The sequence below is a fragment of the Lactuca sativa genome, chromosome 5, assembly GCF_002870075.4.
Source record: "Lactuca sativa cultivar Salinas chromosome 5, Lsat_Salinas_v11, whole genome shotgun sequence".
Taxonomy (NCBI): domain Eukaryota; kingdom Viridiplantae; phylum Streptophyta; class Magnoliopsida; order Asterales; family Asteraceae; genus Lactuca; species Lactuca sativa.
In genome coordinates, this window is record NC_056627.2 from 239,468,746 (window position 1) to 239,495,567 (window position 26,822).

A 26,822-nucleotide genomic window follows, 5' to 3' on the forward strand; every position below is an offset into this window, starting at 1 on the left:
AACTAGCCATTCATGGCAATAAAATAACAATCACAAAAGTGTTTTTGCATCAAGAAACTAACAATTACTTAGAAAGATGAGAAGAATGTGTATCAAGCTCCCAAAAATCGCAATGCTCTCTAATGGTGGGAAATTGAAGTGTGGGCTGTTAGACCTAACCCCCAAAGTAAAAGGTGAGCAAAATGACCAAAATGCCCAAAAGCATGTAGTTGCACGGGTACCCTCGTAGATTCGCGCGACTGAGACTCCACCCTCGCAAATGATGTTGGAATGTTATTGGCTCTTTTTCTCCACTACACCACCCCACTTCTCAAAATTCCCTTGGTCCCCTCCATACCTCACATGATTCAAATTCGGCCAATCATCTTCAAGATTTAAAATATGGATAGTCCATGCCCAAAATAAGAATCCAAGACCCATCTTCATAGGCCCACTTTATCCAAGTCTTCAACTTTTTAAGCCCAATTCTCCTTTGATGGATCCGTAAAGCCTAATGATGCCTCGAAAGCCCACAAAGCCCGTATCCAAGCTAATCCACTACCGCAACGAGGCCCAAAACCCTGCAAAATACCTCATGCAAAAAAGAAAGTACTAGACATGATCCATGATAAAGAAAATAAAGAATATACACATACGTTTTACACAAATTCTAATTTTTCAACTTGACTATATTACAACCGTGTGTCCTATCTGTTCATGAGTGCATAATTGTCTTGCCCATGCTTTCTGTAACAGAAACAATTCACACTCATATAAGTAGTTCTTCTAAATCATGCACCCATAATGCACTTTTTCAAAAGAACTATTAAGATGTAACAGCCTAAAAATACTAAGTAAAAATGTCATTTAGGTCAACCAAAAACATTCATTCGTTTGTTTTAGAAGAAAATCAGAGTAAAAGTATTCTCAAAACATCAAAGTAAAATCATAACAGTTAATGTGGAATAAATCTCCAAAGGATGCGGTACAATCAAACCGAGCCCTTCCCTTTGGAACTAGAAGTACCTGAAAACATTTAAAACGTAAACCGTAAGCACAAAGCTTAGTGAGTTCCCCAAAATACCATATATATATATATATATATATATATATATATATATATATATATATATATATCAGTGGGCGTAGTCGTATGGGTGTATTCCAACCCATGTGAATGTTATGATCCAACCATAGTCTCATAACCACTTCCATTGCTACAGCCCAACTACAGTCTTTCATTCCATGATCCAACCATTGGTCTTCCATACAAGTGTTGTGATCCAACCACAGCCTTTCATACAATGTTGTAATCCAACCATAGTCTTTCATACAAGTGCTTTGATCCAACCATAGTCTTTCATGCAAGAGTCATAAAGACCGTCTAGCATCTTACACACTATAGTTAGAAAACTCGCCTCACACTCATAGTAAAAAAAACCATAGTTTGAGAAACCCTAAAACCGGTGGTATAACCCACCTATCAAAATACCCAATGTCAAACCTTAGTTTACACCCTAAGCCTAACAATTTGACCAAAAGTCAACCATATCAAAAATCAACGGTCAAGGTCAATAGTCACAATCAATATTAGTTGACCCCCATATCTTGGCCTACCCATAGTCATTTCGTGGAAATATTAAGAAAAAATAGTTGTGAAGCGCTTCCTTCCCTATGTCGTGGCAACCAACTCACCACGTCTTGGCTACTGTTTGTGGATAACTTAAAGGATTGAGTCCTTAATCCATTAAGCCCTTAACTCCTACTTTCTAATCAGCTACTTAGGACTCCAAAGGCTTGTAAAAATCCAAAATTTATAGACATGCATGACCTATGCATGTCCTTTACTCAAACTAGGTTTAAAGGTAAGAAAAATGCCTTTGGACTCATGCAAAACTCACAAATCTCAACCAAATCCTAGATCTAGCAGTTATAAAGTTCAAGGTACCTATGTCAGCCATAAAGTTGCAAACTGTATCTCATGCCAACATACAAACTCCAATTATGGACCAAAACATTCAAGGAAAGACATATCTACAAAGAAGGAATCATCAAGATAGGCACTTGAAACCTTACAAATGGTCTAGAGAGTGATTCTAGAGATGGTGAAGAGTTGCTTGCTTGATCCTTGCACCAAAACCTTTTTCTTCTTCCTTCAAGGTGTACCAAGAACACGAAAATGAGACAAAACTTACAAAGGGAGGCTAGGGTTTAGCAATAGTACTTTGGGAGGTGATGGAGGCTGAGGGTGGAGGAAACCCGAGCCATCATATCCCTTAAATAGGGCCTTAAGCCCAAAAATTAGGGTTTTGGCATGTCGTGGGATTCTATGTGAACACGTGTTTCATGCAAGGTTTCCACTTGGTGGCCAACCATAAATATAAATTTTAAGAAGTGAATATTACATACCAGAAAGAAGGCGTTACAACTCTCCCCCACTTGAATTAGACTTCACTCTCGAAGTCTAGTGTTGCAAATATCTCGAGGTAATGCTTCCTTATTTCCTCACTGGGCTCCCAAGTCCACTTAGAACCCTTCGGGTGCTACCATTGCACCTTCACCAACCCCACCTCTTTGTTGCGTAAAATATTCGTCTTCTTGTCAGGAATCACAACCGGTCTTTCCACGTAATTCAGGCGCCCATCAATCTGAATATCATCCAAAGGGACCACCGCGGAATCATCGGCCAGATACTTCTGCAGCTAAGAGACATGAAATGTGTTGTGAATCTTACTGGGCTCGGCAGGTAAATCCAGTTGGTAAGCAACCTTGCCAACCCGAGAAATAACTCTAAATGGGATAATAAATCTGGGGCTCACCTTTCCCCACATTCAGAACAGGATGACACCTTTCCAAGGTGACACCTTTAGAAACACATAGTCCCTGACCTGGAACTCAAGGTATGAGCGTCACCAATTTGCGTAACTCTTTTAGAAACTTTGTGCAGTCTGCAGTCTATCACGCACCTATTGAATCAATTCAGTTGTCTTGAGTACCACCTCCATACTCCCCATCACTCTCTGTCTGACCTCGTCGCAACAGATTGGGGTCCTACACTTCCTACCATAGAGCATCTCGAAGATAGGTTGATCAATACTGGCATGATAACTGTTATTATAGGAGAACTCGACCAATGGAAGATACGCATCCCAACTCCCACCAAAATCCAATATGCACTCCCTAAGCATGTCCTCAAACGTTTGAATGGTCCACTAGTTCTGTGGGTAGTACATTGTGCTGAAATACAACTGAGTACCCAACTCCTTATGAAACATCCTCGAGAACCTAGAAGTGAAACGAATATTCCGATCGGAAACCATTGAGACTGGGACTCCATGACAAACGACTACCTATCTGATGTAGAATTCGGCCAACTTCTTGGAGGAAATATTTCCAAAATAGGGATGAAGTGAGCAATCTTTGTTAACTTATCCATAATGACCCACATCGAATCCACCCCACGTATCGTCCTCGATGGCTTGGTGATGAAATCCATGGTGATATGCTCCTATTTCCACATGAGGATATCTTCTAACTGCAATCTACCATGAGGTCTCTAATGTTTAGACTTGAATTTCTGACAAGTCAATCACCTGTCCACATACAAAGCCACATCATGCTTCGTGGAGGGCTAACAATAGTCAGGTCGGAGATTGTCACACTAGGATGAATCGAAAATCTTGATTTGTAAGCGTCCTCCATCAAGACCTACTGAGTCTCGCCCACATAGGGAATCCATATCCTCCTATGTGAATTCAACAACACTCTACTTTCATAATCAAAGAAGGAAACCTGACCCATAATTCGTTCACACTTCTGATGCTCCTCATTCATAGCCTCGACATGTGACTTTCTGATCTGCTAAAAAAGCAAAGTAACAACTATCATATGTAAGCACAAATCCCTTATCGGGGCTCCTTCCTTGCGACTCAAAGTATCAGCCACCACATTGGCCTTCCGGGGGCGATACAAGATTTGGAAATTATAGTCATTCGTTACGTCAAGCCACCTGTGTAGCCTCATATTTAGGTTTAGCTGATCCATCAAGTATCTCAAAATCTCGTGGTCTGTTTAAATGGTAAAATGAAATCCATATAAGTAATGTCGCAAAATCATGAGGGCGAAAACCACAACCCCAACTCCAAATCATGCGTAGAATAATTCGACTCATGAGGCTTCAAATGTCTCAAAGCGAACGTAATCATGCGAACTCTCTGGATTAGCACCACCCAAGCCCATAATCAAAGCATCGCAATAAACCAAAAATTCATCCACGTCCTCAGGTAGAGTCAGAATTAGAGCCTCATATAACTTATGCCTTAAAGACTTAAACATCGCCTGTTGCTCAGGCCCCTAATGAAGCATCACACTCTTCCTCGTCAAATGGGTCAAAGGAACTGTGATCTTGGAGAAATCCTGGATGAATCTTCAATAATAGCCTACCAATCCAAGGAAAATTTGAATCTCAGATGGAGACCTCAAAACTTCCCACTGCATCACGACCCCAATCATGGCCGGATCGACCGATATACCATTTGACAAAGTGCCCCAGGAACTACACCTCATGCAACCATAACTCGCACTTAAAGAACTTGGAATAAAACATATCCCTCCTCAAAGTCTCCAAAACCTCTTGCAAGAGATCCTTATGTTGTTCCTTGGTATTAGAATAGACCAGGATGTCATCAATAAACACAATCACATACCGATCCAACATCAGTCTATACACTCGGTTTATGAGATCCATGAATGTTGTCGGTGCATTGGTGAGCCTAAAAAGCATCAAAAAAAACTTGTAATGACCAAAACGAGTCCTGAAAGCCGTCTTCTTCATATCCTCGTCACTGACCCTCATCTGATGATAACTCGACCTCAAATCAATCTTGGAAAACTAAGATGCACCCTAAAGCTGATCAAATAATTCGTAGATCCTCGAAAGTGGATAACGGTTCTTCACCGCCACCTTGTTCAACTCTCTATAATCAATACACATCCTATATGATATTTCCTTCTTCTTTACAAAAGGGTTTGGATCTCCCCACGGTGAACTGTTTCGGTATGATGAATCCTTTGTCTGCCAACTCTTGTAACTATGATGGAAAATCCTGCATCTCCGGGGGCGCTAAACGGTATGGTGCCTTGGCTATCAGAGCCACACTCAGAACCAAATCAATTGGAAACTCCACCTGCCTCTCAGGATGCACTCCTAATATATCCTTAGGAAACACACTGGAAAATTCTCAAACAATGGGCACGTCATCCATGATCTTCTTCCCTCCAACCCAAGTATCCAACACATAAGCTAGAAATCCAGAACACTCATGCTGAAGATATATCCTAGCCCTTGCTGCAAAATAGATAGTCGATCCACAATGAGCACCCTATCCATGAATAATTAGTTCTCCCCCACTTGGGGTTCAAACCCTCATCAACAGATGTCCACAATCAATCATAGCCTCATTGGGGATTAATCCATACCCACAATTACCTTTGTCTCTCTCAGAGGAATTAGAAATAGTTTAACCGATTACCTTTCACTTAACTGTTGGGTTTTGAGCATTCTAACACTCCTATGGTGTACATGCAACCCTATAAACCTTGGATCTATGTTTTCTCTATTATATATGCAAATAAGAACTTTCCAAGGCTTTAATCCTAACTAGCATATTATGAAGTTCTTATACTACAAAGTTCTAGTTAGATGACATACCTTTTGATGTAGCTTGATGTCTTCAAGCTTTAAGAGCTTAGCCCCAATAGTGTGGAAGCCTCAAGTGGAATCACAAATCACCAAAACACCTTGGAAGACTTTAGAGAATATGGATACTTGGTTCTCTCTAGTGAAATTGGCTAGCCCTTCTTAGTGTACCACACTAGTGCCCATTTCACCAACCAAGGACATCTTTATATAGTGTGGAGGATTAGGGTTAAACCCTAATACCCATGACCTTTCATTTCCTAGGATCCATGGGTTAAACACTCCATGGACTATCCATGAAAGCTTAGCCCAACCTAAATGAACTTGGCCCATTCCATATATATATAAGAGTCCATATTTAATTAGTTCCTTTTGATCACTTAATTAATTATAGATTAATTCTTGATCAATACTAATTAAATAATATGATTCCATAATAATATATTAGAACTTATAATATATTAATATTAATCATAAACATACTATTCTCAAAAGATTATCCATATAAATTTTGTCGGTGAAGTGCAACCCAAATGGACCATGCCGGGTCGGGTCAAGTACATACCAAATATAGTTATGGACTTAGACATTAATCCAACAGTCTCCCACTTGGATAAGTCTAAAACTATTATTGCGTAGGACTTCAAACCTAACTGGCAATCGTAGCTCTTAAAGCCGCTGTCGAACTCTGATCTTGTCAACGAACTTGTCCATTAGATAAGGGATCATATATTCCTCCATTCTAGATATCATATGGACTGAGACATAGATTATAATCATTCTCTCTGTCCATTTGTTGTTTCCCGATTTCCGATTTATGATGACTGACTAATTGAACAAATCAAATTAGTCCTGGCCCGGCCGAGCACTTCCATTTGTCATCATCAAATCATCGAGGGGCCCACAGATATCGCTTTTATCCTGAAGGTAAAAGGAACGGATAAACTTCGACTCATATGGCTTGTTCTACTACTTGTTGAATCATACACAAAGGCACATTTTATAGCACCAAGTTACCAAATGCGTTTTCGTGCAATCAATGTACTATCAACTCATAGTAACAACTCATATCTCTAGGTTTGAAGAATATAAGATATTATCGTCTCATGATCACTCGTGATAAAATCCATGAAGTGATTCCAATGAGTGCGGGTTGAATCCAATACTCAGAACTTATGAGGACTCATGAGTGTTGTAGCCCTTTGTCCAACACCTTAGACCTCTACAAGCCAACCCATGACAGTCTTAATTCATATCTACTTCCAACATATGACCAACTGTGGATGGTTTGAATAACTTAGTCATTCCAGAAGAATAACCCAGTTAATTCGGGAAGTCAAAACATGCAAAGTGAAACACAATAATAACTGAATCCAATATGGTATCAAAACCTATGAACATAAATAAAACACCTTTTATTTATCACCATATGATTACACATTATTCATTGTATACTGTTTCAGCTATCAACTTTATTCTTGAATTTAAAACAATAGTTGTCCCATGCTCCAAGCATGTACACTATGTTTTCTAAACACTAGTCATGCCATACACCAAGTATGCATACTATGTTTGTCTATGATCTTTACTTTGTGAACTAGATCCATTAAACATAACTTCAATGATTCCCTTTTCACACTCCCAAATCCTTACTGCAAGTACAAGAATTCTAAATTCATGTCATTTACTGAAATCTGTTAGATTCTAAACTTATATGCATTGATCCTCTTGTAATGATTATGCACAAAGTCAGAAAGACTTTACAACAATCATTACAGAGTATTCCAAAGGAGATCAGCTCCTTGGAAACATCCTTCTTGCATTAAGTTTCCTAATCTTAAACACACTGAAAATTCTAACTTTGAAACATTTCCAGATTCCATTTTGACTATCACTTCTGAACAAGAGTTGCCTCCTTACAGATTATATCAATATGGTCCTTCTAGAATTATCACTATACTTCCAACTGTCCTTGAGCAACCAATCTTTGGTAAACCTTAGATTGTCCTCGACAATTGTTTAATCCTTTTAGTCATATCCAGTTCTAACCCTTTTCCCTTCTTAATGCCCTAGGCATTTGGAAAATTTTAGAAAGGATGAATATAGCACATGTAATCGATCCTATATCCGAAGCATATGGGACATGATTCATGATGTCTCACATAAAGACTAAACCAGTCTTTTGCTATAACATTTCCATTTCTATTTGCCAAGTTCTCATAATTCAGATTATGAAAAGGGATGTCGTAATCATAATCGAATTTTAGAACGCAAATAATGGACCCATATACACAATTTCCTTATGTTGAGCCATTCCAACATGAAATTCAGATATATATCCTTGACTAAATGATTAAAACCTCACGATCTAAGCTTATAGATTTGAGATGAAGTATAATTTCCTCTCCCTTAATTATAGCAAAACAACTTTTCCCAATTGAAACCTTTTGTTTTCTATAATTAACATTGCTAACTTGCAATACTTATCATAATTATCATGCTCCCACTAACATGATGATTATTAGCATAATACTTATGCTCCCACTAGCTTTGACATGTACTCAGAAATCAGCTGGACTTCTAGAAATCAATACTTCATTGACTTTCTTACCAAAGTTCAGATTTCTGATACTAGATTGTTTTGATAAGACTTTATCAAAATCATACACCTTCCCTTAGATAGCACACTTGTGTGTCTAAACAATTATGAAGAGGGATGTCGTAATCATAATGGTTAGAACTTTTTGCCACTTCTCACAAGTCCAGGTTAGTGTGCCGGTAAACCACACACGCTCCACTAACGACTTTGAGAATGCAAATATCACAATTGTTATCTAGATAAAATCTACTTAGTGAAAGTGTTTCCTCACCATCATTTTCATGAATCGGAGAGAAACCTTATGACACTTAGATTTATTTGGTGTATGAGTTCCTACCCATATGAATTTGTCAAAACCATAATCACAAGACACAGATAATGACAAATCTAAAACCATATGGATTGAACTCAATCTTAATTTCTTGCCACCTGGCAGCTCAAGGGCCTGCCATTGCTTCCAAGTTGTTGTGCAACCAATTGAGAACTCTAAGAACTCATATGCAAAGCCAACTTTAACTGGAATGGGCACAGAATATGTCAACACGATAGGTTATAAACCTCAAGTCGTGTGCTAGAGAAGAACTTCAGGTTTTATTCTTGATTAGTTCTTGTGACTTTCAAGACCTTTAAGACTCCCACTGTCCTCTTGACCTATAAGACTCCCTTGTCAAATATCCAAGAGATAGTGTGGATTCTAATCAAGACAAACACTTCACACAATTGGCCTAAGTTGGTCTTTGTTTTATCCAAAACATCACAACTTACCAATTTCAAATGTACAAGAGTAGAAAACTTTTACTCTTACATTTGACAAGTGTTTTAAACCTTCTTTAAGACATGTCACTCAAGTTACAATCTTGGACTATGACTCTAAGACTTGTATTGGAACGAAGTATGACTCATCTTCTTGATTTAACCATTTCAACAATTCAAGATCCCTCTTCTTAGTCATAAGAATGCACTAAGATTTCCTTAGAGAACTAATTGTGCTATAGTTTCTAAATCATTAAGATGATCACAAAAACTGATACTAAAGTACTCTCCCATCTTTTCAGATTTGAGAAACTTTTATCCTTCTGCCTAATTTGATTCTTCTTATTCGCTCTGCCATACATTGGAACCTTTTCTAATGTCTCAGAGATACACTTAAGCTTGTAAGTGTAATCATATTTACTGAACTTTAGTAAACCATGACGAATAGTCTTATCGATATTTTGTTGTGGACTTGACCAGTGCACAGGAATGTGTACTCGATCCCTTAGTCCTTCACTTAACTCACACATCCATGTGAGCAAGTAATTAGTCTTAATTTTCCAATACTTGAAGGTTCTCATTCATCATGCTATACAACTTGCATGATTCCAAGTTCTGGTCCAATTGAAACTTGGGTGATGAGAATCTTTCCTTATTTGGTAAATTTAGACATTACCACAAATGAAAGAATCAATTTCATATTTCCACTCTTGCTATTAATGGAATCATATAAGCAACAATTTTTCCTCAAATGCCATTGTAAGGATATTTTAAAATAAATAAAATCAAAAATTTTCTTTTATTTTAAAACTTTGCGGAAAAACTTATCCTTACAATCCATATGAAAACTTGTTGTTATCTATTCCTAAGCAATATCTCATAACTCCTAAGAAGTAGCTCAAAAATCCGATCTTCAAACTACGCGATAGAAATCCATCTACGCGATCAGATTCAACATATTCTTTCTTTAAGTTTCTTCACTTTTCTTTGATTCTTAAAACATCACCATGTGACCCAGTCACATCATGTATCAAGAATCTCAGAATAGAAACTTAACAGAGTTAGATAGTGGACTTTACCTGAAGTAGAGTCAAACTTATTGACTTTAACATCCTTAGGTAAATTTGGCAGCTTCGCAACCAATGCCTTTTCCTTTGGCAATATAAACATATGGACCCTTTGATAATGGTACACGAGACTATCACATACTTAGTTTTTCTCTTTACCATTTGGTCAACCGAGTTGACTATGGCTGATCCTTTTCCATTGGGATCATTAAGGGTCTTGTCATAGTTTGTTTCATAGGTGTTCCATAGGTGTTCCAAAAGAACTCACTATGTGACTTAGAAAGTAGTTGAACCACCTTTTTCAAGACTTTGACACCAACTCTCCCGGCTTTTCAATATGTGACTACATCTCCAAGATGTGACCACACCTAGACCTTGCCTTGCCAATAGGGTTTGAGTGACCTTAAACTTTTCAAGAACTTGTGGGTTGGGGAGAATAATTTGAGGAGGTGAAAGAAGTATGATTTCCAAGGGACATCATCTTCATTTAGGAAAGCTTGTTTCAAGAGATTTGGGAAGATCATATATGTCTAAACCAGACATCTTTTGGGAGATATTCAAGATAGTTGATCTAAAGTCCTTAATATGACACCCAATATGAAATATTAAGGCTAGGACCCAACAAACTATTTTATAACTTAGAAGAGGTATGCCGTAATCCAAGCTATAAAATATTTGAAGGTAGGTGAATGATGATTCACCAATTTCCACCAAGATAAACGAAATGTATTATTATGTTTTAATTGGATTTGAAACTCCTAGATCTTTTGAGATTCATTGAACTTTTCAATGGCATGTTTCAATCTCGAGTGTGCCCTTCAGGTTTTGTGACTGGGATGCCGAGGATCACAAAACAAGGTGTGAAGTAACCATGCAAATTACTTGGTACTCTTAAGTGTTTACCCCTCAATCGATGTGCCGGTTAACCACACACGCTCCATCGATACTATGATAAACATTAAGTTACCCTTTGCATACCTTGTTAAATACGAGTCAGTGTGCCGGTTAACCACACACGCTCCACTAACCGACTTAAAACAAAGTGCAAAGTGTAATTTCATGGATTAGCACCTTATTCACATTTTTCCTAAGTAACTAAGATTGGGTATTATTAAGAGTTTAGTTACTTAGTATTTATCATTAATACTTTTAATGAAGGGAGAATTATAGTCCTGTCAAACCCGTTCGGCTAACGACCCTCCACCAGTCAAGCAAGCGGTGGGTGAGAGTGGACACCCATTAAGTTGCCATTTTATAGGCAACAACCGTATACCCACCTTATAGACTGGCTTCGTGAATGAGGCGTACTAGCGGTAAGACTGACTTTACTCTTATACATATATATATATTATTAACTTATAATATTATAAAGTATAAGGGTTAAATTTTAACTTTTAAAATTCTAAGGGCTAACTTAGAATTAAAGTATTCATAAGAGAAAACTTTACAAATTCCAAAACTTGAGGGCAAGTTTTGAAACTATTCAAAACTAATTAATTCCATAACTTATGTGTTTAAAGTAGTTTTAATCCAAAAACTCTTCAAGTTCCATAACTTGAGGACAAGTTATGGAAGACTTTAAACTAATAAAAGAATTAACTTTTCTTTATTTTATAACTTATGGAATTAATTAAGGTTACACTTTTTGATTTTTTTTTTATTTTTTTTATTATTTAATGAAGAGATCTTGGTCCTCCATAACTTGAGGACAAGGTATGGAGTCATAAACCCATTTAATTAGAACTAGACTCTTCATTTTTGTAACCTTTGCCAACAATTATGAGTTTTATGAAACTTAAATGTGACTTTTCATATAACTTGAGGACAAGTTACAAAAACACATTTTAGAAACAACTCTTAGATTAATTTGGATTGAAAACAACTATTTCACTCAACTTTTCTATTAATCTAAGCAACTCATAAGAACAAGATAATTCAAAAAACTTTTGGTGATCCATAACTTATTCTTAAGTTATGGAATCCTTTAAAACATTAACACCAAATTTTGTAACTCCATAAAAACTTTGAATCAATTTTTTTAAAACCTTTTCATATCCATAACTTATGGAGGTTTCAAAAAATAAAACTCTTTAGATCAAACTTTTAAAACTAATAAAATAATCATATCATTTTATCTTTTATTAAATTTGACCTAATTCAACTCATAAAGCAAATTATTCAAATTTTACAAATAATTAGTTTTTCACAAGAACAAGTAATTATCTTAAAATTTGACAAACTTCATGTTTTTTTTCCTTTTTTTTCAACTTTTGAAAATAAAATATTTGCATCAATATAACAGAAAACAACCCGTGGCTTTGATACCACTGTTGGGTTTTGAGCATTCTAACAATCCTATGGTGTACATGAAACCCTATAAACCTTGGATCTATGTTTTCTCTATTATATATGCAAATAAGAACTTTCCAAGGCTTTAATCCTAACTAGCATATTATGAAGTTCTTATACTACAAAGTTCTAGTTAGATGACATACCTTTTGATGTAGCTTGATGTCTTCAAGCTTTAAGAGCTTAGCCCCAATAGTGTGGAAGCCTCAAGTGGAATCACAAATCACCAAAACACCTTGGAAGACTTTAGAGAATATGGATACTTGGTTCTCTCTAGTGAAATTGGCTAGCCCTTCTTAGTGTACCACACTAGTGCCCATTTCACTAACCAAGGACATCTTTATATAGTGTGGAGGATTAGGGTTAAACCCTAATACCCATGACCTTTCATTTCCTAGGATCCATGGGTTAAACACTCCATGGACTATCCATGAAAGCTTAGCCCAACCTAAATGAACTTGGCCCATTCCATATATATAAGAGTCCATATTTAATTAGTTCCTTTTGATCACTTAATTAATTATAGATTAATTCTTGATCAATACTAATTAAATAATATGATTCCATAATAATATATTAGAACTTATAATATATTAATATTAATCATAAACATACTATTCTCAAAAGATTATCCATATAAATTGTGTCGGTGAAGTGCAACCCAAATGGACCATGCCGGGTCGGGTCAAGTACATACCAAATATAGTTATGGACTTAGACATTAATCCAACATTAACATCTCTAAAACATATGACGATGAACTCTCGAAGAACTCACCGTACAATCATCAACAATGTCTACCTCCAACGGATAATCCAAAACTCTCAGAGTGTCGCTAAACTTCATGTTAAGCACAAGAGACACAAATGATTGGGTAACCCCCAGATAAAAAAGAACAAGAGTCAATAACTCATCCACTAAAACATCCCTATATACGAGAAAACACAAACATAAGCATAAACAATGAAAAAATTAAATAAGATGAAGAAGATAATACTAGTAACCACATCCAGTGCTGCTCGAGCCTCCTCGGCCGTCAACTGAAATACCCGACTCCTCACCACAAGAGCCTCCGACTTGTCCTAGCAGCCACCAATGATCCTTAGCATAGCTGGAGCGGGTTCCACCACTGCTCCTCTTGATAATCTTGGGCAGTTGGCCTTCCACGAGGGAAATCCCTACCAATGTTTCATGTTTGGCTGCACTTGAAAAAACCCAAGCCACCTTCTCTACAAACCCCTTCATGTTCTTTTCCGCACTTGTCGTAACGGCTCCGAACCTACTGACCCCTAGATCGCGAGTCAAGAATCGTGGGCTTCTTTGTTGAGCCCTTTGTTGTCTGAATTGGATCTGGCTTCCGCTTCGTCTGAATCTTCAACACAATTTCTGCTCCCAGGCTTGGTAAATCATATCCTCTAAGGTCCGACAAACCAAGATGCTAGCGAACTCCTTGATGTGGTGATATATGCCACAATCTTTGTAGTCTGACGATGGTCCTAAAACTCCCCCGCCATCTGTTGTACCTCGATAGTAGGTGCAAACGCTGATTGAAATATGGTAACACAATCATCTCAATTTATGGCCTCTTTGTGAATTGTAGGTGTAATCTCTGTTTGAGAACTCTGAAATAAAGAATAGTCCCCTCCTACTTATGGATATAGGTCACCTTGACCAAACCACATAAATACTGTGTCTTTGTTTGTTTATAGTTTTGCTTGTTATCCGCCTTAATTTCTAACAAGGGTCATCAGAACTTGGCAAGTGGCAATCGAATTTGTTTTAAGTATCGCATGTTTTTCCTAACAAGTGGTATCATAGTTGCAGTTGGTGTTCTATTGATTGAAGATGTCATCTCACAAGTTCGATATGGAGAAGTTCAATGGTTCGAATGATTTTACTTTATCGAAGGTGAAGATGATGGCTTTTCTTGTTCAACAAGGATATGCAGCGACACTAGAAAGAGAAGAATAAATTCCAAAGGACATGGCGGATAAAAGGAAGGCGGATATTCTTGAAAGAGCGCATAGTGCTATTCTATTGAGTTTGATAGGCGAAGTACTGAGAGAGATCGTGGATCAAACGAGTGCTGATGGGCTTTGGGACAAAATTTGTTACAAGTATCAAAACAATTATTTAACGAACAGGCCATACCAGAAGTAACATTTCTATACTCTTAGGATTTCAGAAAGCACCCAAGTGAAGGATCATCTGTACAACTTCAATAATATTATCTTGGACCTACAAGGTGTGAATGTAAAGATTGAAGATGAAGATCAAGCACTTATCCTCTTATGTTCACTGCTGATTCTTATGAGAATTTCATTGATACCATGTTATATGGTAGGAAAACGATCATTGTGAATGATGTGAATGATTCTTTGATCTCCAAGGAACTGAAAAGAAAATTTTTAGTTGGAGAAGAAGTTTCTAATTATGGTTTGCTCGCAGGCAGAGGAAGAACATCAAATAGAGGTGGAGGTAACAAAAGGAAGTCAAGTTCCAAATCTAAAGCCACCATCAAATGTTATAACTGCAAAGAAAAGGGGAACTTTAGAAGAGATTTTCCATTGCTATAGAAAGGCAATAAAGGTGTTGGACCAAGCAAAAACAATGTTGTGGTTCAAGGAAATTCTGATGAAGGGATGATGGTGAAGTTTTGACAGTTTGTACATCTATTTTTGTTGATGCCTGGGTCTTGGACTTTGGAGCATCCTATCATATGGCATGCAATTACGATTGGTTCGACTCCTTCAAAGAGTGGAATGACATAGTCAAAATAGGTGATTATTGGGTGAGCAGTATTTGTCACACCCCCAAACCAAGGATGGAGGAAAGTCCGGGGGTTGAGGACTTCATGTATAGTATCATAACAACGAGTATAATAGTGCTCAAAGTAAATACAACCATCATAAATATAATTGAAAAAGTGACACCAAAGTAAATGTTTACATGATTCAAATCAATTACATTATAATGACAAAATGAACTGTTTGACGATTTATTGTCCCATCCTCAAAACGCTGTTGATTTACCGTTTCACTGAATTTATGAGAATACAAGTAGTTTTGAAAAGTGTCAACAATTAAGTTGGTGAGTTCATAAGCTTTCTAGATAAAGAGTTTGGAAACCGGTCTTTGTAATGAGTTGTGTGTTACCAAGAAAAATCCAATATTTTCCTTATAGAAGTTATGTGGTCCTAAATCTCGGGATCGAGAATGAACAAGTATTTGTCATACTTAAGGATATAAAAGTGGTTTTAAATTGGCGTAAAACCCTTTCTGAATTGAGAAAAATCCCGTAATGAATGGTGGGTAGCCTTAAATACCAAGGCTGAAAATATACAATAATATATGTAATTATTGATATAAAAAATTGATTTTAAATCGACATAAAACCCCTTTTGATTTATGAAAATCCCCATAAACTTTATGTGCTGTTAACTCCCTATGTGAGCCGCTATAACCATACTATGACTGAATGAACTTGCCACGACGTTTCTCAGGCGTCGCGAAACTGAAATATTGACACTTGTCACCACAGACCTGCCGGTCTAGCTGTTGCATGCAGCTCAGGTGTGGGGTGTCTAACCTAATATAGATCTATACACAACTATCACGTTCTCCCTACAAGAGACTCTGATTATAACTACCAGGAATTTGGATCCCGCACTCGGACGTACGGAAAGAGAATGTCTCACAATTTAAGTTAACAAGTTTACGTGTGGTGTGTGTGAGTGTAAAACCTTTTTCTATGGGAATAAAACCTTCCGAAATGTGTTTGATGTGTTAATGGAAACATAAACCATACCTATTATAGTTTATCAAAACGTTTAAATGTAATAGTTATAACTTTGTTTATTATGGTTAACTACTGTATTTGTGAAGGTAAAAACCCTTTTGTTTACCGATATGTATATGTACTTTCTACTAAAGTGAAGCAACATGCATTATAACAACTAATTGATTACCATACTTTTGTAGGTAAAAATCCATTTGTTTTCTAATGTATGACTATATACTAAGTCAAAATGTCATCTATTTGTAAGAACATATTTTCACATAAAGATTTACACCTTGCTCAACATGTTACAAGGTGAAATGAAATTGATAGCATTTTTCTGTTGTTAATATTTTCATTTACTGTTCTTAGAAAATTTATAGAAAAATCATCAAATGTTTAAATCAGAATCCGTAAATTCTGAGAGTTTGGGAAATGAGTCTAGTTTGTTCATAATTTTTATTATGAATTTTAATGACCTTCAACTTGTGTGAAAAAGTACATAATCACAGACTGGTCCGGATTGATGTTTGAAATGATAGGCAGTTTTGTAAAAATCATCATAAATTGTAGAAAAATCGTAAGGAGATGTGCAAGTAGTCATTTTAAAGCTAAGAACTTGAAATATTTGCAACTAATACAGTTTTGAAAACTAAAATGTTTAAGTTATCCAAAACATTTCGTGAATGGAGTCCAACTTTTCTGATGAAAGCTGTTAGAAAAGTTTAGTTATGTTCTTGGTGTTTTAACTTGTATCCCCCCCCCCTCAAAACTTAAGAAAACATGAAAATGTAGGGGTATGAACTTACCTTATGTGATTTCAATAGATCGATGATGGAGAAAAGAAGTGTTCAACTCAAGAACACTTTGGGAGATTGCTTGAAGATTTGAAGATCTAACACCAATATGATGGAGTTTGTGTAAGATATCTATGATTCGAGTAGAAGGAAGTGAAATAATCATATGGAGGATGTTAATATTTACCAAAGGTAGAAGAAAAGCTTGGAGTATAGCCTTGAATCTCGAATTTTAGAGAGAGAAATTGAGAGAAAATGAAGTTTGTTTTTGATGGAAGAATGAGAGGAAATGAAAGAAATATAAGGAGAGAGGAGGGTTTTCTAACCCTTGACCAAGGGTGTGGCTGAAAATTGGTGGGAAAAGTACCATTAAATGACTAGGTATGGGCTGATGGTGAATAGTGACATGGAGTGGGTATGGGAGGTTGCTTGTGTCATAGATTAAAGCAAAGTCAACACTCCACCAATAATATCCCACCCACTCTTCTTGGATAAGGATTATACCCTAAAAACGTGATTAATTGGGAAATAAGGGGTTCTATATATTAAAATATGATTTTGGGTGAAAATCCCGTGTTAAAATAATTAAAAACGGGCCTAAAACGCAAAACTAGTCGAAAACCGGGTGAAAAAGAGCTTCCTGCGAGGCCTCTCGGTCCTAGGCCGAGGTTCGGTCCGAAGGGACCTTCGGTTCCTAAGAGGGTTCGGTCCGAGATGGTGCATTTCGCTTCTAATGCCTTCGCTTCTGGTGCCTTCGCTTCTGACAAGTTCGCTTCTGATGCCTTCGCTTCTGACAAGTTCGCTTCTGATGCCTTCGCTTCTAACAAGTTCGGTTCCTAAGAGGGGTTTTGGGTCCTTAAGAGGGTTCGGCTCCTTAAGAGGGGTTTCGGGTCCTTACGTCTATTTTATCCGTTTTTACCATGTTTTAAGCGGTTTTTGACTTGGTTAAGGGTCAGTCTGGCCCGAAAGACTACAAAAAGTTTAAGGAACTTTTTAGAGAGATTTGGGAGAGATTTCACATTCTTGGAGAGATTTCTCATATGGAGAGAGATTTGGGAGAGATTCCTCATTCTTGGAGAGATTTGGGAGAGTTTTGACATACGTTGAGAGACTTGGGAGAGATTTCACATACTTGGAGATATTTCTCATATGGAGAGAGATTTGGGAGAGATTCCTCATTCTTGGAGAGATTTGGGAGTGATTTGACATACGTGGAGAGATATCACATACTTGGAGAGATTCCTCATTCTTGGATAGATTTGGGAGAGATTTGACATACGTGGAGAGATTTCTCATACGGAGAGAGATTTGGGAGAGATTTGACATACGTGGAGGGATTTGAGAGAGATTCTAGTTAAAGAGAGATATAGTGAAAATGATTGAGAGAGGTTTCGTGTGTGGCATTTGTGAGAGTTTGGCTCCACAACGCAAGGTCCGTAAGTCACGTTAAGCCATGTTCAAGGACCTTACACACTCCCAATGAGTATGCAATATTGTTTTATCGGTTTGGCTCGTTACTTACCACAATTTTAGGTTAAGGGAATCTAGATGTACGGACTTTTCGATTGATGATTTCTCATTAGCATAGCGAGTTGTATAGCAATTACCTAACGTAAGCCCTAGTACACAAAGGTTAATTGAGTTGACCAGAAATTGACAGTTGTCACAGTATCTAGGGCAGTGGCATGGTGCAGTTCAAGATGCATAATGGTATTTTCAGGAAAACGGATTGCTGGTTGGTCCCAGAACTTTGAAAGTATTTTATTTCTCTTGGAACTTTGGAGAAGGATAGATTGAAATATTCTGGAGAGGGTGACTGGTTAAGAGTCTGCAAGGGTGATCTTGTAGTTATGAAGTGAAGGATAAATCCTCATGGGATTTATATTCTGGATGAATGTACGATTGGGGGAACGGTGATTATATAACAATCCTTGGATCAATATGATGATGAAAGAATGTTGTAGCATCATAATTTGGGGCATGTGAGCAAGAAGGGGTTGTTTGTTGGAGATGCAACTAGAAAGGCTAAACCTGGTGAAGTTCAGTTTGGTTCAACACTCAGGCAATGAGATTCTTGAGTGTGCTCACTAAAATTTATAGGGTCCCTCTCATGTGAAGTCTCATGGTCGATGTTAATAATTTGTGAATTTTATCGATTATTACTCAAGGAAGACATGGGTGTATTTTTTGAAGACAAAGGATGAAGATGAAGTATTTGGGATGTTCAAGGAAAGGAAGATAATGGTTGAGAAACAGACCGAGAACTATTTCAGGTCACTCAGAATAGAAAATGGGTTGGAGTTTTGCATGGCTTCGTTTGATAACTTTTATGAAACAGAAGGTACAGTGAGGCATCGTACTGTACATCTAACACCACAAAAAAGCAGAGTGGAAGAACAGATAAACCAAAAAATGGTGGAACATGCTTAGTGCATGCTTAGTGCATGCGATTATCTGCTGTTTTATTGGAGCAATTATGGGCAGAAGCAGTCAACACTGCTTGCTATCTGGAAAATAGATCTCAGTAAATTGCAATTAATTGTTAAAATCCTCAAGAGGTATGGTCTGGGAAACCCTCCGAGAACATTGGTTTATGAATGTTTGGATGCTCTGCTTATGCTCGTGTGAATGATCGTAAACCGGAGCACAGAGAAATAAAGTGCATATTTCTAAGATATATATCTCGAACGAAAGGTCACCGTTTGTGGTGTATAGAAGAACAAATCCAAAATTCATTATTAGCATATATGTGACCTTTAAATCTGATATGTCTAACTAGAGAGGATGTCGTACAAGTGTTGCAGGGAATGATCAGGACGCTAGCCAGAAGGTGGAGTTTGAAACAGAAAACCAACATAGTTTTATGATAAATGAGGAACAGAAAGGTGGCATGGAACAACATAGACATGAGGAATCCCTTGTTCAACCCAGGGAAGAAGTGTCTAGTGATGCTGACATTGGGAAAGACAACTTGAAGAAGCTTCTGGAGACTGGGTTTGTAATGAACGATTTAGGGGCTGAAAAGAAGATAACAAGGATGGAGATTCAGAGTGATAGAAGAGCAGTATGGTTATACATTTTTTACTACATTAAGAATGTCTTGTGGTCGTTCTACTGTGATCAGTCCAAACATGTTGGTTCTTCTTTGGTGGTTCGAGGCAATCAGGGAAAAGCTCATTGGGAAGTGGTCATGTGGATCTTACAACACTTGAAGGAAATGCTTGATGTTTTTATTGTCTATTGTGCAAATGCACGAAAAATAGACTTGGTTGTATTGATAGACTTGGACCATGATAGTGATATGGAGATAAGAAGATCATTGGTGGTTGGTCTTGTTCAGATTCTTCTTTTGAAGGTGGAGAAACCTATCATGCTCTATGACAAGTTATGCATTTAAAAGTCTAGTGCCAAGGAGAATTCGGAAGACATGGTGACAAGGATGTTTCCCAGAGAGGAGTTTAAGCTTTTCTTGGACTTGGTTGATGTTCGTAGGAGGTAACCCTCTTTGGGGCTTGATGGCAGGATGGGAGAGGAAATTCTTATCTGACGTGGAGTTTAGAGGATACTCAATTCAAGGTGGAGATTGTTAAATGTGACTGGATCATTTGGAGCATTCTTATGGAGCATCTAGAGCATTCTCATGGAGCATTTGGATTACTTATATCTCGATGGAGCACTTGATGTTCATGGAGCAAGTGACAAAGGAACGGATCATCTGAGATGGCTTTGGTCATCTGAAAAAGGAATGAATCAACTGACAAAGGAACGGGTCTTCCAAAAGGAGGTTTGGAGAAACTTGGAGTTGGTTGGAGAACTTGGAGCAACATGGAAAACTTGGAGCACTTGGAGCAGCATGGAGCAACTTGGAGCACTTGGAGCAACATGGAACAATTATGTTGCGCCATGTAAAAGGAAGTTGTGTTAGCCTTGGGGATGTTTCGCCAAATGATAGCATGATGCGCCATCATGTCTGAAGCAATGTTGTAAAACTCGCTGAGTTGACTAATTACTCGGCTGAGTACTCCCTACTCGGCACCTTACTGAGGCGAGTTATAGAATCCGAGTACTCCCTGATCGCCCCCTTACTAAAGCGAGCAGTGTTGTAAGACTCGGCCAACTCGGCGATTAATATGTATAATATACTTAATAATTTATTATTCAACACACACACATATGTTATTATTACTATATATGTATCTTAAATTTTCAGTAATTATTCATAAAATGAGATCGTTGCATTAAGCATTATAACTCAGATCCCGAAGAGATTATAGACTTGACACCAGCCTAGGTGTTAGTCGATGGTTTATACAAGAGCAAAATGGATAACTGTATAGTTATTATGTATATCACATGTGATTGATAACTGTATAGCAAAATGGATTTACGCATGTTATACTGTTTTATCCAGCTTAAGATTTTCCAATCTCGCTTTCAACTCTTGTTAAAGGTTTTCCAAAGGTTTTCTTCACTTGATCTGTTTTATACAAATCATCTTCAAAGTTGTTATGAAAGGTTTTTCAAAGGATTCCAAAGATTTTCAAACTTGTTTTACAAACTGACATCAAGTCATAAATTTCTTATGTGTAAAGTTTTTCCAAAGTTTTCTTCTATGCTTTTATATTCGTTAAATGCATGACTGTATTTGTATAGTTATATAAATCATGTTTGAAAGACTTAGGAAGGCTAGTTCGCCCTATTTCCTTTTCCTCGTTGAGATGTGGTCTGGTGGGTATCGGTTATCTTTCCGAAGGTCGTTCAAACATTAGTTATATATTATGTATACATGTATAGACATAAAGGTTTCCATCGACCAGTTCATTTCCCCTTGGGTAGCAAGGGCATCCTTACAGTCATCGTTCATAGACCAGAGACACTAGTAGCTATTATAGGAATAGTTAGGAGATTCTATTTACTCTTTCTAGTACGAGAATTCCAAAGGAGTCAGCTCATTCGTGAGTCTCTATCATTAGTCCAGTACCTACATTAGAATTCAGAATACGAGATGCATCCTCTGGACTCGGAGTTCCCCGTTGTCAAGTTGGTAACCAGAGTCTTCTGTAGGGAGAGCGAGCATTGTGTGTATAGATCTATACGGGACTGACACTCCCACACCCTGACTGCTAGCTACAGTCCCCGGCCTACCAAGCCAAGGGGTGACAAATGTCACATTCATTCCGATGCTTGCAGGGCGTCAAGTTCTCTACTGTCAATCAGTATGGTTATGAGTATATCCATGTTTACCTTATAATTCATGGCCTTAAGGTAACAAGATTTATCACTGTATTTCCTTGTTTTAGACTTTGCTAGCTGTGTCGTTCATTTGACACTGTCTAAAGTCTATATTTCCTTGTTTTAGACTTTACTAGCTGTGTCGTCCATTTGACACTGTCTGGAGTCTGTATTTCCTTGTTTTAGACTTTGCTAGATGTGTCGTCCATTTGACACTATCTGGAGTCTGTATTTCCTTGTTATAAACTTTGCTTGTTGTGTCGCTCATCTGACACTGTCTGGAGTCTGTATTTCTTTGTTTTAAACCTTGCTAGCCGTATCATTCATTCGATACCGTCTGGGGTCTGTGTTTCCTTTTTGTTAGACTGCGCCAGGCGTATCATTCATTCGATACTCTCCTGGAGTCTATGATATCTTTTGCCTTAGTCAGCAGTATTTCTGCTGAGGCATATGTTATTTTTCCCTTAGTATTTTACTAGTGATATTCTCCTACTTTCTTTAAAGTCAAATACCGTATTTTGGTAATGGTAGTATTTAAGGGAAAATTTCTCTTTAAAACACAACTCTGTCGAGTCTTGGTAGAAGACGGCTTTTATTTAGAAAAAATAGGACTTTCTGGAAAGGACGCTAATACACCGTAGATTCTAAACTACTACTTTTCATAAAGTTATTTTGGATAAAAATGCTTACCTACACAAATGACACTAAATACTTATGAACTCACCATCATTTATAAAAATGCTGATACTCGCTTTCATAATAACTTGTATTCTCAGGTCAGCGATAGACAGGTACATCCCAGGAGCTTTTGTGTGAAGACAGTCTAGTACCGAGATGCTTCTATGTTATGCTCTGTGATTACTTTGATATTACTATAACATGTAACCGATGTAAAATTATTACTATTAATGCAATGGTTGTTGTACTTTGATTACTATACTACATATGTTGTGATATTTGACATGACGTCATCCATCCCAGAACGTTTTCGCCGTTCCGGTTTTGGGGTGTTACAGAGATGGTGTGCCATCATGGACCATCTTGGTACATGATGCGCCATCTTGATTCCATTGTTGTGTCATATTGATCCACATTTTCATAGAAGATGATCATGCTAAAGAAATACACATGTTCATCATGTTGCTCTACTATAGTCAAGGTGGTCCATCATGTGTGTTGCGGATGCTCATGGGTTGTATGACATGGATGAATGTTTTAGAAGATGTTGCATGGCAGAATATGATTGGTTGTCACCATTCATGGGCCTATGGGCCAATAGGTTTGGCTAATTAGGGTTTTAGGTATGACCTTTCAACCAAAAAATAGGGATGTCTACTTATTCATTTGATATGTCTTGTATCTTGTATCCTCAGTGAGTAGGACGAATATCTACTGAATTGTACTTGTAACCTCTGTTTGAGAACTCTGAAATAAAGAATACTCCTTTTCTGCCCATGGACGTAGGTCACCTTGACCGAACCACGTAAATATCGTGTCTTTTGTTTTCTTATATTTTTGCTTGTTATCCGCATTACTTCCTAACAAGGGTCATCAGAACGCGGAAAGTGGCATCAAATTTGTTCTGAGTCTTGATAAGTATCGCATGTTTCCCTAACTGAAATTAAAATAAAAAAATGAGAACATAAGGGGATAGAAATCTTTTTGATAAAAAGGAAGAAATGTGTGGTAACCACCACCTTTCCGCCTATCAGATCCCATGACATCTCCATTGCATCCTCCCTTCTCAACCTCGATTTGTCTTTCTTCCTATATGTTTGATATTTCTTTTTGTTTTTCTAGTTTTTTGTTCAGTCCTAACACACAGTCCATTTTGGAAGTAGAACGATGATGGAGATGGTGGAGGTCGCGACCGCATATGGAAACTGGTTGTGAGAATGACAACTTATAATGAGGGGGTTTTTTAGGGCTCATAGAGGTTCCTGGATCAAGAGAGGTGGACAGAAGAACATTCTTATGACTTTTCAGTCACGGACAAATGTGTTACTTTTTCCCAAGTGGCTTCAGACTTCATCCTTGTCTAGAGAGATGTGATGATGGTTTAATGGTGGAGTTGTAGTGGAATTTTAAGATAAACAGAGAAGGGGTGGTGAGCTTGCAGTGAAGAGGATGCGAGATATAAGGGAACAAAGATGATGACATGAGTGATTGTAGCTATAAACAGTTCCAGGGCTAGATTTTTAGAGAGAATGTGGAGAGACTATGTTAGGTTTTTACAGAGAATGTGGAAAGATAATGGCATATTTAAGGGAAAATGGAAAATGGTGGTGGTTAAGCTTTACAGATAAATGATGTAGATCATTATCTAGAAGTGTGTAGCAGCAAATCCTCTCATTCCTCCGTATTTTTATGGTTTTTTTTTCCTATTTGAACAAGTCCTTCACTTTGAATTAGCCTAAAACATAGGGAATTTGAATAAGTCTTAAATAAAATTTGGGGAATATATTAGGAAAGATAAGGAGACATGGGAAAGTGAAATAAGATACATACATAACATTGTTTGATTATACTTTTAGCTTATAAACATGGACAATGTAAATTTTAATATTATTTTATTGAGGTTCGATTGTATTTTAAGCTTAAATATTTGGAAGTCTTATATATATATATATATATATATATATATATATATATATATATATATATATATATATATATATATATATATATATATATAGGCTTAGGTTATTCTATTCTAACTAACTATTGTGCGGATATCGTATGCTATGAGAATGATAAAGAAAATATGTTGTTTGATAATATAAATACGTTCAATCTTACATAACTATTGACATTAACACACATTCTCACTAATTAAATCGTCTATAAGGTTATTATACACTTATTATTATTATTCTCATTTCTGTCAGAATTTTTATTGGGTCGTATTCTGTCAAAATGAAAATTAGTGAAAAACGATGTGTGAGAACAAAAATAAATAATAATTAGCGAGAATGCATGAAAAAGACGAAATTTTTGTAAGGTTGAACGTATTCGCATTGTTAAACAACTTATTCTCTAAGTAATTCTCATTGCATACGATATCCGCACAATAATTAGTTAGAATACTTGAACCTAGTTCTCTCTCTCTCTCTCTCTCTGTCTCTCTCTCTCTCTATATATATATATATATATATATATATATATATGTATAGAGAGAGAGAGAGAGAGAGCTATGTTCAAATGTTTTTAGCAACTATTGTGTTACTAAATGCACCAATCACAAATTAGCAAATAATTAAACATTTAATTAAATCAAAAAGGGTATTTCTGGTTTTTTACACTTGTAATTAAGGAAACAGAATAAACAGACCTAATTTCTCTTCTTTATAACCATCGCCATACTATATCCCTCATCTTTAAACCTAAAGAAACATCGACCCACATGTATCTTGTCTTCATCGTCGACGACCACCACCATCTTCTTGTCCTTCCAGTTGCTGACCACCACTATCATCATCTTAATGAATATCTTCATAGAACAATAACAACTCCATTCTTAGACCCCCAACATTGCAACTTGTACCATCATCACCGCCAAGATTAACAACCTCCTAGAAGAGTCTTGATCTCGTTTTCTACCAACCTATGATTCTGTGAATCGAAGGTAAAGGAGAAAGAAGGCAATTAAAGGAAAAGCGAGCATGTAAGTTTTTACCAATGATCTGTATATTTTCGAGTTTGATTAAAATATGCTATAGAAAAAGTATACAAAAACTCTTGTGTGTGTATATGTGTAATTAGGGCTTTATAATTTATTTATAGTTGGGACTAAATGAATGGTCAACTTTTTTCTGATTAATCTTTCCTGCTACGTTTTTTTTACTGATACATACACAAATACGGTAACATACATACTTGATTGATTTTTTATACAAGAGCATTGACTTATACACACACATAAATACATACACGCATAACCACGATTGATTTTTATTTTTAATTTTTTTTTTTCTATTGGTACATATGTATAAAAGAGACATGTATTTTTAGTTCAGTTTTTTTTTTTTTAATTTTTATCCAGTGTTCTTCTTTTGAGAAAATCGGTGCTCGCTTAGTTCTCTAGAAATTTGTAGGTTTTTCTTGCTTGCCAAGTGTTTGCTAATATTACCAAATGAATTGTGCTAACCTTGTGTTTTTATATTGATATTCTTGATTAGGTACATGTTATCCTATTCTAATATCATAGACCCTCAGATTAGGTATATTGATATTCTTGATTAGGTATATTGATATTTTTTAATATAGGTTAATTGACTAAAATGCTTTTATGTTGAAATTTGTGTGATTATATGGTACATGTTATCATATTCTAATATCATAGACCCTCAGATCATGACATTTGATTTTATTCTATCCGACGGTCCAGATCTATGCATTCTGGCACACAATAGTTAGTAAAAACAAAATAACCTAAACCTATATATATATATATATATATATATATATATATATATATATATATATATATATATATATATATATATATATATATATATATATATATATATATATATAGGGCTAAGGTATTTTGTTTCTTACATTTATTGTGT